The sequence below is a fragment of the Nelumbo nucifera genome, chromosome 4, assembly GCF_055504915.1.
Source record: "Nelumbo nucifera cultivar China Antique chromosome 4, China Antique-T2T, whole genome shotgun sequence".
In the NCBI taxonomy this organism is placed as follows: Eukaryota; Viridiplantae; Streptophyta; class Magnoliopsida; order Proteales; family Nelumbonaceae; genus Nelumbo; species Nelumbo nucifera.
In genome coordinates, this window is record NC_142652.1 from 75,858,716 (window position 1) to 75,869,464 (window position 10,749).

Here is a 10,749-nt window from a genome sequence, read left to right on the forward strand (position 1 = left end):
GGTCCACAAACCATTTGTGGGGCCCACTCGAATTAATTTTAATTGGTCCAACTAACAATATGATATTGTATCTCTGAATGGGTGTACCTTACATAAACATGTTTATAAGAATTTGCAAAGAGTATCCTTACAAGTCATTTCCATACTAACAAAATGATAATTAACAACATCATTAAAATGATGAAACACATCATTCCAAAGTAGCATGCACAGACTCCAAGTGCAACAACACGTTTCTTCTTATAGTCCGCATTGTCATGAGCATTATTGTGTTGTTCAATGATCTGCACTTGAGGTTCATCTGGTATACAATTATCTGCCCACATGAAGTTGTATTCATGCGGCTGAAATATAATAACAACAAAAAGCGATGACACATTACTCATTTTTCATATTAAATAATATGATTGACAAATATTGATTTGTTGGTTTCGTACAAAGCCATCTTCCATAATTTTTTTTTTCGGTTTTTGCCATGAATAACCTCATACATTCTTGTCTGCATGCACAAATAGGTCCCTTATGAATAGTGGCCATAACTATCATTCCATAAGTACAATTAATTTGTCTTATCCAAACATTAATAAATACAAACAAGTAACAACCAAAGTATTCAAACTAACACAAACAGTGGGAAGTACACATACAAGTTCAAAGAGAAAACAAACAGTCCAAGTATCAAATCAAAACCCACACAATCTATGTAGATTGTCTCCTATTTATTGGTCAATTACGATTAACACATAGGTTGTAGTGATTAGCCATCTTGAACATGATTTCATCTCTAAATTGTTCCATCTGTCTAGTGGCCTGTGACCCAATGTCAATAGGAGTATGTGCTACATTATGAAACATCCCTCCCTCTCCTTCAACGGAAACATCCTCTTGTAGGAATCTATTCCAATGCGGATCCTCTATCCGCAACATTTAGATGAAATTGTGTAGCACACAACAAGCAAACACAATCCTAATTTGCTTTTGAATTGGGTATGGAAGCATCAACTTCAAAATTGGGAAACGTGCTTTTAGAACTTCAAAACACCGCTCTATGACAATCCTCAATGAAGAATGCACATAATTAAAGTATTGTTTGCCATTCCTTGGACAATCACCTCTCCCTTGAAAGTCTTTCAGATGGTATCTCTCAGATCGGTATGAAGATAAAAATCTAAGCATATTTGTAAAACCCGAATCAACAACATAATACTTTCCTATACGAAAATGCAATTGCATTTATTAGTGTATTGGTGATTTTAATACAATTATAGTTATTTCTGGTTGTTTTGCTAACCTTCTGGTGGTAGAGGAAACCTATTATTTGGGTTTTGGACTGTTTCCAAAAATACTCTTGAATCATGAGCAGCACCCTCCTACTCTGCTACAACGAAAGTGAATAACGTGTCAAATGAACTTGCACACATCACATTCTGGGTGGTGATTGACTTGTGTCCCCTAAATGGCACTTGTTCACTAGTTGGAACACATGCATGGACATGTGTACCATCTATAGCACCAGCACAATTCTGCAAAAAGAGAGAGAGGCAAACATTTTGTTATAGTGGTTCAAAGAGAAGTAAAACACCTGGCAATTAGAATGATTTACTTCAAACCATGGAAAATACTTCGAATTATTGAGAATATGGGGTGGAACAACTGTCATATCACCGGGTCGCACAATTTCTTTGCCAAACTCATAGATGGCCTTCAAAGCACTATTAAAGTGTCATGAAATTGTTTCACTAGAATGTTGAAAACGGTCTACAGTATCCCGGTTAGATTTGTTGTGCCCTATCACTTGTAATAGAATCTCAACTTGCTCATCAACTGATACATACCGATTGTCTTTCACTAACCCTCTCTGTCTCAACAAGGCTACTAATCTAAGAAACACTGTTGGTGTTAGTTTGAACATATCCAAGTATCTAGTGCCACCACCGTAGATGACATTCTTTAAATATTTTGACCTTGTTAACATGTCATCATGGTAGGGTGTCTTAGGGATTGACATATCTTCTTTTTCCAATTCTCTCACAATGAGGATATTTGTCATCATCTGTTGCTCTTCATCATCAACTGCAACAAGTATAATTGCTGAAAGCAATGCCATCCTAGTTAGGCTGTCAACCATTTTGATCTAGCATATGAATAATGAATGACTATAAGATACATATCAAGGTTGGATCATGATGTCAAATGACAAATGCTTATGGTGATGACCCATAATCATACATTGACACCTACACCATGACAATCAAACACATGTTTCCCGTAATCATCCACCTACCTCAAGCCCATAATATTGTCACAAACATCTAATACATAGCCATACATATCTACCCATCTCATCCATACACCATGGACATATGTCAAGTGTAACTATCAAGGAAAAAAGCATACAAATAAGAGCAAATAAAATTGCATTCATCATACATCTCTCCCCAAATCCATCCATTCACCATGTACCTATATATCCATAACAACAAATGAGAGTAATTAAAACTTGCATTCACCAACATCTACATCCATAACAAAAAATATGTATAAACCTGTCTTCACAATATGTATCTATCAAACCATCCATTTACCATAAAATAAAAAATAAAAAATCAAACCATCAAGTCATATGTGTTTCAAGGTTAACCATCCAAACAACCAATTCCTCACAAAAAAAAAAAAGCAAACAAACAAACAAAAACTCCTAGTCAACTTTTATCAAAGTTAGACAACCACCATGTTCAACGACCTATGACATTCATCACCCAACTCTTCCTAAGGGTGGGGGGCATGTTCATAAAAAACTCTCTCGCATCTAAGTCATGGAAAACCTCATATATTTTGGCATAGTCATTATGCTCAAGCCCTTCAATGGTGTTCACCTCTACTAGCACAGAAGACATGGATGTTGGATTCTCTACCCTTGTTCGCAATCCATTTATTGCCTCAACTAACCTATCAAACCTCTTATCAGCTAATGTAGCCTAATCAACCATTGCTTTACAAAACTAAGATGGTCTCTTCCTGCGTAGAGTTTTGGTGCTTGTAGCCGAAATCTAGTCACTATCACCATTGTTTGGTTCATCAACTCTTGCTGATGGTTGTTGGGTCTCACCAACAGGTGGGTCAGTTGAGATGTTTCCCTTGTTAGATAGTGTATGCTCTTAGCATGATGTACATTATGATATTTACTGTAAATGAATAAAGTACATATTTGATTAATGTTATTGTAGTGTGTTTTTGTATAATACCCTTAAACTGGACACATATGAGACTCGTGCTAGTTTAGAATCTTCATAGTCGTTAGATAAATCTGGAAAGATTTATCCTAACAAGGCTAGCACTGGTGTACTGTCAAGTTGGTTGGGGTGGCTTGTCTTAACTGTCAGGGTGAGACCTAAGGTACATGTAGTGTGAGTTTTCTTGAAACCCTGAACATGACCAAAATTCTAGTATTGCCATGGACATTGGAGATAGATGGGAAAAACTGGAATGTTACACATGACCCATAGACTCGATTATGATACTGCACTAGGTGTCAGATTGGACTGTATTTGATGTGCCAATCAGTGAGATCCTTAGAGGGGGTCAAAACTTGGGTATGTTGGGACAGTCCGAGATTTCATCTGAGTGGGTGATCATAGTGATAAGATCAAGCCCTTTGTCGGACAAAGTGAATGATCGGGAAAATGCACTCTCTGTGATGGAAACCTAAATTGTTGGTAATAAATTTCAAATGTGTTTGAAATTTGATTTTGCAAAATATATTTATATAGAGATATACTTATATATGTTATGGTTTCAAAATGTTTACAAAAGGTTTTAATTTTCGGGGTCCATGAGAAAGAGAGTGCAATACTGTACCTTGCAGCCGAGGGAGAGGTCATCTCTTCTCGGGCAGTGTTTGATCATTAAGGGCTGAGAGGTTAAGTGTAAGACCATTAAGGATTATACCTGATGGGCTAATCTTGCATCTACCCACAGTCCTTGGGCCTTCATAAGATAGCTGGACCCAAAGACCATTTAGTGTAAACGTTGGGTCCATTAAGAGCCTATAGTGATGAACTCAAGAGTTCATTGTATTCATCAGTGAATTCGGCCAGGCCTTGTAACAAAGTCTAAGCTGAACCCATGTGGCTGATGTGTAGATCAATGTTAGGGTCCCACGCCATACAAAGAGAGCCAAGCTAGTCAATATTAAAAGGAAGTGAGCCTGAAAGTTTAACGAGCCTAAAACCCATTTTGAACCGAGTTAATTGGATTGATTAAATAGGGGTGGATCTGGGTTTGGATCAACAGATAAGGATAAGAGAATAACTCTTATCCACTTAAAGAGTCAAGATCTAAATAGAGATTTGGATTACGAAACTCCTAATTTGGTTAGAAATAAACTGATCTTAGACTACAGATAAGATACGGGATTATCCTTATCACTTAAAGAAAGAAGACTCCTAATCGGATTAGGCGATTGTCTCTTTAAGGCTATAAATAGAGAGTAAGGCGAACCTAAAAAGACATAGACATTATAGAAGACAACCCAGTTAGACTGATCTTGCCTTCAGTTTTTTTTCTTCCTACTCTTGCCGCCCTACCCTATTCGATCTCCAATTCTTGGATCTGATCGAGATTTGATCTTGATATTGTTTCTTGCTAGAAGAAACAATTTTGAAGCTGTACTCACTATCCCATTCGATTTTTGCTGAAGAATAACAAGTTCTTGGTGAAGAACTACTTGCTGATCCTGCCTCATCCTAAGTTGTGTCATCTTCAGTGAATGGAGAATTTGATACACTCTTTGGGCATGAACACCTACGTTGGGAGGAGCATTCTTGTATGGATTCCGTATCAGGTATATCCCTCCATAATCTTGGTTTCAAATTTGGTCTGGTTTGGTTACAAGAACGAACTTTGAAAATGCAATTTTCTAAATTGGGAAGAGGATTCCTATGTGGGGGTAAAGAAATTTTTGAAATTTCACCCAACTTTCCTGTAGGGTTCGGCCATCTATATGATTGATCTCTCATCCCTTCAGTAGTATCAGAGACAGATTCAAGCCTTGAACCAAATTAAATCAGTTATGAATTTCAGCAAATTGTTGATACAACCCACATTAACCAATATGTACAACCCATACACCGAATACAAAGCAATAAAGAAAGTTGTAGAATTAACAAACACATGCTTGTTGATAGTTAAATTTCACTCTTAAGATGTAGTACTTGCAAAGGATGAAGCTTGTGTGAATGTTTTCTTCCAAGTAAGTGGTCAAAGGCAAGCAATCGTTATTAGCTCACTTCTTGCACTAGATCAAATTCTAGGGGAGGATGTAAGGAAGCACTTAAATCAGGTAATAAGTTGTTAATCCTTTCATTTATATAATTATAAGTTTATTCATTGCTAATAGTATGGAAATTATGTTGGATCTAACAGTCATCATGATCCGAGTTAGAACTTCAGCCAAGCTTGCTTCCCAGCTTCCCATCTCACCTAAACAGATGGGGTCATTTATTGCTTAGGAAACAAAAAATTAAATAGAAGATAGATATATAGTACAGTCATGTACACTGCTGTGTCTAAAAATAGTCAATCTTCTACTGTTGTTTTATCATCAGTTTGGCCCAAAAGCTGAGAGGTTATCCGAGAGATAGATGGTCCTTATTCATCAAGCTGTCATCCAATTAGTCTCCATGCATCGTATGGGGACAGAAAAGTCATCTCCCTCCCTCCCTCTCTCAAATGGGTTTTCCTTATTAGACATTGGGGCTTAAATTAGTTTTGCCAAGAAGGCCATGTCTAATGTAGGAGTATCATTGTTGAAGACATCCCAAGAGTTTATTGTGGATTTTCTTAGTACTATTTGTTCATTGGTTGGGCCAGCAAGTTCGACCACAAGCATGGAATGTGATAGATTGTAATTCTTTCTTGAATGGAATTACTTGGTATTACTCAGCCTGGGGTTCACATGCATATTTTTTCATCCATAAGCTGTATTCTCTGAATCCCTTTGCATTGATTTCAGTTTAGTTAGAGAGTAGGCTGTCAATAAGAGGCAATAATAATTGGATTGGATATAAAGCAAGGAGTACAAACGAAAAAATAGAACTAAATCAAATATCACTTGTACAATGAGATCCCCAGTGTACCCAAATTAAATACCCATCACTAAATCACTAAATTACTCATTTGCAGTCATAAAAACAGAACTAACACCCCCAATGAAACCCACTCCACTACCTAGGTAACATACCAATAAATCTACCAATCATCCTTACATAAATAATAGGGCCCGTTTGCAGTCATAAATCACTCATTTACAGTCATAAAGATAGATAATTTGATTTCAGTTTAGTCAGAGAGTAGGCTGTCAATAAGAGGCAATAGTAATTGTATTGGATATAAAGCAATGAGTAAAAAAAAAGAGCAAATGAAAAAAATAGAACTAAATCAAATATCATTTATACAATGACATCCCCAAGAGTACCCAAACTTAAACATCCATCACTGAATCACTAAATCACTCATTTACAGCCATAAAAACAGAACTAAAACCCCCAATGAAATCCACTCCCCCACCTAGGTAACATACCAATAAATTTATCATTCATCCTTACATAAAGAATAGGGCCCATTTGCAGTCATAGATCACTCATTTGCATAACTAACAGTCCGAATGAAACCCACTCCCCCACCTAGGTAACATACCTAATCTACCATTCATCCTTACATAAAGAAACAAATATCCAAGCATCTACAGCTTGTAAACTTCTACTTCAAAAACCTCATGTTTCCCTAGATCCAAGGTTTATTTAAAAAAAGGTTGTATTATCTGCAAACAATTGAGATTACAGTAGATCTCAAGAATTCCATACAACTGTGCTGTCATGGATCTCATAACAATCACTAACTAGCACATCCTTTTATAAACTGCCATGTATAAAGTTGGATAAATCACCATGATCTGAGATATAACCAACACCATAATGCAAGCATCAATGATCTCATAACAATTACATACGCAAACAACAATGGATGTTCCAAATAAAAAAAAAACCTAATGCAAATACCAATGATACGAGATGTAACCAAAAACCCTAACGCAAACAACAATGATCTGATATGTAACCAAACGCTATAAAATAACAAACAACAATGACCAGTGAATGACCTATGCAAATAACAATGGATGTTCCAAAAAATAAACCCTAACAATACATATTGGGATGGGAGTTGTACTTGCGCAAAAGAGGGGGAAAATGATTAGTGGAATTGTGGTGGATGCGACGACGGAAGAGAGATGAAGAAGAGGATGGTGACGGCGGAGCAAGAGGAGACGGAGGAGGAGGAGGAGGAGGAGGAGGAGGAGGAGGAAGAAGAAGAAGAAGAAGAAGATGATGAAGAAGAAGATGATGATGATGATGAAGGTGAAAGAGGTCGAGGAGGAAGAGGGGGAAGAAGAGAACCTGTGAGACCTTGAGGCGTCCGGTGTACGAATGAGAGGGGTTTTGGGGGGGTTTTCATCGAGGGTTACTGTTCACAAATGTGTGCGTGTGAGCGGTCGCACATGTATGGTGAAGCTCCTGGAGGGCGTAAAAGCTCGGAAGCTACAATCGTAGCTTCCCGAAATCAGCCCAAATTGGGCTTCTCCAGGCTTTTCGGCGCAGCGTCTTTTATCAGCGAGATCTTGTGTGAACCAGGAATAGACCGATTTTCGATCTTACGGGCTTCTAAACAGACGGAAGACTGCGCGGAAAGACTTGTCAAACGGGCCTGATGTGTATTCTGCCTTGAATTCCTCATCAATAAAAAATCTTCATTCACCAAAGCTAATTGCCATTGACCTGGATGGTAAGGTTTTTAAAACCAGATTGGATATGGAAGCATTTAGGGGACTGTTCCCAGGTTGAACGGTCCAACAATCCAGTCCAAATGGATGGTCCATTCTGACTTAAAAAATAAAAAAATGGCTAAAATCCATTGTCTGGATTGACGGTTCGATGGTTCGACCGCCCAGGTCAGCGGGTCACTGATCAAATCAATGGTTTTTGGTCAAAAAGATGTTTTAGGGTGAAACAAAATTGGTTACCCGACCAATTCCCAGGTTTCCGGTCTAGTCCAATTTTCAAAACCATGAGTCGGACTGCTTTGCCTGGGAACTGTTCAGGCAACCTGTTCCATTTCACCCTCAACTCGATCCAGCGACCTGCTGATCTGGGCAGTCGAACCACCAACTTGTTCAATAGTTTTTGGCTGGCTGCTTTTTATTTTAATTTATTTTATATTTTTTAGTTAAAACGGGCTGTCAGTTTGAACCAAACAATCGAATCGTAAACACGAAAATCAGTGGCCAGAACGGTTTCAATTCCAGATCAGTTTTTAAAACCTTGCTTACTTGTGAAAAGTAAAAGTTAAAAAGCAAAGAGTTTAGGATGCCATTGCCAAATCACCCTTTTACTAATGCCAATATACATTTTTTTTTCCGTTTGAATTGCATTTCCTCCTAAAGGAGTTCACTATTTATGAGAAAGAAAAAGGAAAAAAGCATTTCGGATGAGATTTTCCATAACATTAATATTTGATACATCTACTTCGTACTCTTCACATCACCTTTTTTGCAACCGTCTGCATGTTCAGAACTCTAAATTACAGCACACTGAAAAGGTATCTTACCCATTCTTCAAAGAACATTGCAACAATGGAGGGTTGAGACAATTAGACAAATGTAGTGTTTGGTACCATGTTGTATTTTTGTTCACCGCATAGGCGACCTGATTCTAATGTGCAAACTTGTATTTGAATGGAAAGATGTTAGGGGGAAGTCAAAAAGACATTTCTTATAGGGGCGAGGGGGAGTTCCCTCTTCAGTCATATGTGGCGTTTATCTATATCTTGTTGATAAGTATAATAGACTATCGTGCACAAGTATGGAGATGTTTCCGATGAATGGAAACATAAGTATGGAGATGTTTCCGATGCACGTCTATCAGTGTTGTGAGGACAAAATCTGATCTCTTCTCTATTTCCATTACCATGATTGAAGGTGAAGCATTCCCTTGAAACACCCCGGTTCCAAACACCATGAAAATTGCTCTTTACAGCATAAGCAATTAACATGTTACTCATGAAATTACACCATGCCTCCATCTTATTCACCAATGCAAAATATTCATAGGACAGACGATATATATATATATAACTGAAAATCTTGTATAAAATACATCCCCAACTTCTCTTGTCGAATAAGATGAAGTAAGCTAAAAAGAAAATATATAAAACATAAGTATTAAAACAAGAGGTAAGTAATAGAAAATAATTAGAATTGCCGCTCACGAGCCAATTAGTTCTTTTGTTTAACATTTCTCTGCTTCAATCTGCCACCATGAAAAACTCGATTCATTTTTTAAGGCCATTACATGTTAATACTCAGATTAGCCGAGGGTAAGAAAGTAAATTCACTTCCGAGCTTCGTAGGAGGAACGAAGGCTTTGAGGGTTCAGAGAGGATGTGCTGAGGCCAAGGTCTGTAGGCCGAGGCAGATCGCTCCCTCGGATACTATAGAGGCCGAGGGCAAGTACTGAGAGGGGCGTTTGAGGAGACCAAGGTACAGCTGCTCACTTGTGCATACGAGGGGTCTAGAGGAGCTCTTCAAAGTTACTCTGCAAGGAAGAGAGCGTCAGAGGCCTCAGGTGGAAACCTGAGGTAAGGACTCCGACAGTCAAATTAGTGTCCGCACGCGGTAAGCAGTAAGTCTGGAACCGAGGGGTCCAGACGAGGTCACCGATAGCACTAAGTTCCCAGAGGAGAGGATATGAGAGATATCAAAAGTTTCGGATCCTTTACCTTGTGGGAGGTGCCTTGCATTTATAGTCGGAGCTGTCTAGGAGTGGTTGGGCTCGGATGGCCCAAATGTGAGTCGTACGAGAGCTCGCGAGATGTTCTAGCGGAGGACACGCGACACCCTGTAACTAGGCCCGTCTGGTCCGTACTGAAGGGGTCCACATGTCCTTATGGTGATTCCATGCTGTCGTCCGCCATCTAACACGCGTCAGCCCTGTATTGGGGTAGTCGAATGCACCTACACCACTTGTCCCCCGCTCTTGAGGCCGAGGCGAGGGTCTGGATAGGGCTTCAGCTTTGGCTGAAGGGAGTGCTAACATTGGTAGGTGCCATTGGGTTCATCTCGCGAGGTGTACCTTGCGGTGGCATTGCGTTCGTCTTGCGTGTGCTTCGGCCCGGTCTCTTCTTCTTGGTGGAGTGGCGAAGCTGTTGGGGCCTCGACTCCAACTGGGGAGTTTGTGCAGGTGGGTTCGAAGAAGTCGAATCCATGCCTCGTTCCCGAGTGGATTGTTGCATCGGGGTCGTCCTTTGTACGGGTCACGCGTAACGAGAATCTTCCATAGGCGAGACGGATGCTTTGAGTGAGCTGGTCTGCGAATTTGTTGGGTCAAGGAGTTTGAACCAGTGGGTTGCAGCGAGAGGACCCGTCGGTTCGGCCGACGTCTTTTTGTCTCCCTAAGGTTGAGTGCCGAGTGTCATGCCATGGATGGGCAATGGAGACGGAGGCTTCCCCACCGTTGGATCTGGCAGGATCTGGGCCGTCTATTCTCCTATAAATAGGGGCCTTAGTCGTGATTTTTCTTCGTCATTTTACTCTAGGTGCCCTTGCAATCGAGACTCCCGCTTCCCGAGTCTTCGGCTAACACACTTTGTTTAGTTCCTTCCATCCTTCGTCTTTAGGTAATACCTTAGCCCAATGTT

General features: G+C 39.4%; 1 long non-coding RNA gene across 1 annotated transcript; it reads right to left on the reverse strand.

Moving 5' to 3' along the window:
- Positions 1-515: 515 nt before the first annotated feature.
- LOC148800743 (uncharacterized) lies at positions 516-7,754 on the reverse strand. The gene is made up of 3 exons (XR_016085401.1): positions 7,455-7,754; positions 1,292-1,523; positions 516-1,168 (listed from the first exon to the last, which is right to left on the reverse strand). It is a non-coding gene; the product is annotated as an uncharacterized LOC148800743 (long non-coding RNA).
- Positions 7,755-10,749: the final 2,995 nt, after the last annotated feature.